Source organism: Salmo salar, chromosome ssa26, assembly GCF_905237065.1.
Source record: "Salmo salar chromosome ssa26, Ssal_v3.1, whole genome shotgun sequence".
In the NCBI taxonomy this organism is placed as follows: domain Eukaryota; kingdom Metazoa; phylum Chordata; class Actinopteri; order Salmoniformes; family Salmonidae; genus Salmo; species Salmo salar.
Genome location: NC_059467.1, coordinates 20,925,302 through 20,930,508, shown reverse-complemented (window position 1 = coordinate 20,930,508; position 5,207 = coordinate 20,925,302).

Here is a 5,207-nt window from a genome sequence, read left to right as displayed (position 1 = left end):
GTCATGCCAAGAGTAAAGCATCCTGAGACCATTCATGTGTGGGGTTGTTTCTCAGCCAAGGGAGTGGGCTCACTCACAATTTTGCCTAAGATCACAGCCATGAATAAATAATGGAACCAACACATCCTCCAAGAGCAACTTCTCCCAACCATCTAGAAACAGTTTGGTGACGAACAACGCCTTTTCCAGCATGATGGAGCACCTTGCCATAAGACAAAAGTGATAACTAAGTGACTCGGGGAACAAAACATCGATATTTTGGGTCCATGGCCAGGAAACTCCCCAGACCTTAATCTCATTGAGAACTTGTGGTCAATTCTCAAGAGGCGGGTGGACAAACAAAAACCCACAAATTCTGACAAACTCTAAGCATTGATTATGCAAGAATGGGTTGCCATCAGTCAGGATGTGGCCCAGAAGTTAATTGACAGCATGCCAGGGCGGATTGCAGAGGTCTTGAAAAAGAAGGGTCAACACTGCAAATATTGACTCTTTGCATCAACTTTATGTAATTGTCAATAAAAGCCTTTGACACTTATGAAATGCTTATAATTATACTTCAATATTCCATAGTAACATCTGACAAAATTATCTAAAGACACTGAGGCAGCAGATTTTGTGAAAATTAATATTTGTATCATTCTCAAAACTTTTGGCCACGACTGTACTTAGTCCCCTCCAATATTCCCTGTCCACCCACGACTGCGTGGCCAAACACGACTCCAACACCATCATTAAGTTTGCTGACGACACAACAGTGGTAGGCCTGATCACCAACAACAATGAGACGACCTATAGGGAGGAGGTCAGAGAACTGTGCCAGGACAACATCCTCTCCCTCAATCTGAGCAAGACAAAGGAGCTGATCATGGACTACAGGAAAAGGCGGGCCGAACAGGCCCCCATTAACATCGACGGGCTGTAGTGGAGCGGGTCGAGAGTTACAATTGGTGTCCACATCACCACAAACTATCATGGTCCAAACATACCAAGACAGTTGTGAAGAGGGCACAACAAAACCTTTTCCCCCTCAAGATTTGGCATGGGTCCCCAGATCCTCAAAAGGTTCTACAGCTGCACCATCGAGAGCATCCTGACCGGTTGCATCACAGCCTGGTATGGCAACTGCATGGCATCTGACCACATGGCGCTACAGAGGGTAGTCCGAACGGCCCAGTACATCACAGGGGACAAGCTTCCTGCCATCCAGGACCTATACAATCGGTGGTGTCAGAGGAAAGCCCATAAAATTGACTCCAGTCACCCAAGTTATAGACTGTTTTCTCTGCTACCGCACGGCAAGCGGTACCGAAGCGCCAAGTCTAGGACCAAAAAGGCTCCTCAACAGCTTCTACCCCAAGCCATAAGACTGCTGAACAATTAATAAAATCGCCACCGGACAATTTACATTGACCCCCCCCCCCCTTCCCATGTGTAATTATCTATACATAGTCACTTCACCCCCACCTACAAATTACCTCAACTAACCTGTACCCCCGCACACTGACTCGGTACCGGTGCCCCCTGTACAGTGCCTTGCAAAAGTATTCATCCCCCTTGGCGTTTTTCCTGTTTTGTTGGATTACAACCTGTAATTTAAACAGATTTTTATTTGGATTACATGTGATGGAAATGAAAGTGAAGTGAAATGAAAAAAATAACTTGTTTCCAAAAATTCTACAAAATAAAAACTGAAAAGTGGTGCGTGCATATGTATTCACCATCTTTGCTATGAAGCCCCTTAATAAGATCTGTTGCAACCAATTGCCTTCAGAAGTCACATAATTAGTTAAATAAAGTCCACCTGTGTGCAATCTATGTGTCATATGATCTGTCACATGATCTCAGTATATTAAACACCTGTTCTGAAAGGCCCCAGAGTCTGCAACACCACTAAGCAAGGGGTACCACCAAGCAAGCGGCACCATGAAGACCAAGGAGCTCTCCAAACAAGTTAGGGACAAAGCTGTGGAGAAGTACAGATCTGAAACTTTGAACATCCCACAGAGCACCGTTAAATCCATTATTAAAAAATGGAAAGAATATGGCACCACAACAAACCTGTCAAGAGAGGGCTGCCCACCAAAACTCACAGACCAGGCAAGGAGGGAATTAATCAGAGAGGCAACAAAGAGACCAAAGATAACCCTGAAGGAGCTGTAAAGGTCCACAGCGGAGATTGGAGTATCTGTCCACAGGACCACTTTAAGCCATACACTCCACAGAGCTGGACTTTACGGAAGAGTGGCCAGAAAAAAGCCATTGCTTAAAGAAAAAATAAGCAAACACATTTGGTGTTCGCCAAAAGGCATGTGGGAGACTCCCCAAACATATGAAAGAAGGTACTCTGGTCAGATGAGACTAAAATTGAGCTTTTTGGCCATCAAGGAAGATGCTATGTCTGGCGCAAACCCAACACCTTTCATCACCCCGAGAACATCATCCCCACAGTGAAGCATGGTGGTGGCAGCATCATGCTGTGGGGATGTTTTTCATTGGCAGGGACTGGGAAACTGGTCAGAATTGAAGGAATGATGGATGGCGCTAAATACAGGGAAATTCTTCACGGAAACCTGTTTCAGTCTTCCAGAGATTTGAGACTGGGGCGGAGGTTCACCTACCAGCAGGACAATGACCCTAAGCATACTACTAAAGCAACACTCAAGTGGTTTAAGGGGAAACATTTAAATGTCTTGGAATGGCCTTGTCAAAGCCCAGACCAATTGAGAATCTGTGGTATGACTTAAAGATTGCTGTACACCAGCGGAACCTATCCAACTTCAAGGAGCTGGAGCAGTTTGCCTTGAAGATTGGGCAAAAATCCCAGTGGCTAGATGTGCCAAGCTTATAGAGACTTACCCCAAGAGACTTGGAGCTGTAATTGCTGCAAAAGGTGGCTCCACAAAGTATTGACTTTGGGGGGTGAATAGTTATGCACACTTAAGTTTTCAGTTTTTTTGTCTTATTTCTTGTTTGTTTCACAATAAAAAATATTTTGTATCTTCGAAGTGGTAGGCATGTTGTGTAAATCAAATGATACAAACCCCCAAAAAATCTATTTTAATTCCAGGTTGTAAGTCAACAAAATATGAAAAATGCCAAGGGGGTGAATACTTTCGCAAGACACTACATAGCCTCGTTATTGTTATTCTAATTGTGTTACTTTTTATTATTACTTTTTATTTTAGTCTACTTGGTAAATATCTTCTTAACTCTTCATTCCTCATTATTGTTATTGTAATTGTGTTACTTTTTATTATTACTTTGTATTTTAGTCTACTTGGTAAATATTTTCTTAACTCTTCTTGAACTGCACTGTTGGTTAAGGGCTTGTAAGTAAGCACTTCACGGTAAAGTCTACACTTGTATTCGGTGTATGCGACAAATAAAGTTGGATTTGATTTGAATCAAGTGCCTCCCAGAAGCAAGACACTAAGATTACAATCAACACACCTTACCTGACATATAGTACTCATGGGATAGTGAAATATGGCATCTGAGTTTGATACATGACTGTGTTACTTTAAGAAGTGATCTGTATAGCATGAAAGGGTGGTCATACTAGGCGGCTGGTTGACTGATTGCAGAAGTAAACAAAACCATTTGTTTGTTGTGTGGTTAATGGTTAACCTAAACATGTGGAAATAACACTGATACTATTCAGAGAATTTACTTACTTTACATATTGGCGCATCTTTGTTGAAACATATGATATATTTCAGTTGAACTTTTCTATGCCTCCACTCACTGCCTTTGTATAACATGACCTGTTACGCAATTGGTTTTACTATGAGACCAAAGAAAATACCCTGAACTTTAGTTTAGTTTCTGTGTCTGTTTCTGCTGAGGGAGGACATAGAGTTGTGACCATATCAATGCCAGGAATGTGATCCCCCATTGTGACATAGATAAATGTGTTAACTACTTTATGCATTTTTCTCAAGGAAGGTACAGTAGTATATTTATCTGTATTTTCACATTCACTGCAAACTCTGGAAGGATCAGCAACCCCTCTTTGTCAAAAGCTCCTCCCATAATGATCAAATATCAACTATCACATTTTAAATGAGCAGCCTGCCATATCATCAACACATTTCACCCCAAGCCTTAAAACACGATAGAAACCTGAATATATGCAAACAGATACCTGTCCATACAACCTTACTGTAATTCAACTCACACATGATTACCCACAAACCATTCAATGTCTTTACTGCAGGCACTCAATACTGCTACAATACCAGAAGCAGTCCTGCCTAGCCTGGCTACCTACAGTATCGACCTGCCATGAGAGAGGATATAAAGTGTCTCTCTAGCCCAGTTTACACCTTGTGCTAACATGCATCCTTTGTCCTGATCTTGTCCACATTCTGATTGTGCACACATTTCTTAAGACAGTTGTAGACGATTAAAGAACACATTGTGATCTGAATGCGATCAGATCTTTCTGACCGCCTCTGGAGGTAGTCAGGGACCCATTGTATCTGGATATCAATCAAGTGTAAACAGATCTGGATGGTCAAACCATTTACCACTAGAAAGAGCCTGGCCTCGAGGGACCCCCCTTCGAGCAAGTGATGAGTCTTTTGGACGTGAACATTCTAACAGTCTAATAAATACGTTTCATATATGCTATTGCAAAAATAATCATTGGTTGTGTTTATAAAGGTCTTAGGTAACATTAGAATATGAAAGAAAATGTATTTCATATAAAACAGTTTAATGTAACTGCATACAGTAAGTACAAACGAAAAACCACTTAAACACCACAATTCAAGTGTTAAAATACACAAAAAAAACACCATCACAAAGATCATGAATTAATTATTAATTTGTTAAGGGCAGGTCTTCAACAACATTTTGAAACGTTTTTTATTTTCTTTTGAAGAACAGAATGGCATATTTTGAATTTAAATATATTACAGTACTTTGAGTGTTTTGCATACAGGGAGGCCCCAAGAAATCTGATCACAATGCGGACACATTGGATGGATAAGAGACACATTTTAAAACCATGTGTAGATCTGACAAACCTTGATCAGACAGTGATTTGATCATATTGATCAGATCACAAAACCCACAGGTTTGGGCATGGTGTAAACGGGGCTTTGTAAACGGGGCTATGTGCCATAGAGCTCCACCTGTCCATGATTGGGAGAGCCCACCCTGTGACAGCCCAACCCAGGTGGGAGGCGCAGAGCAAGAGA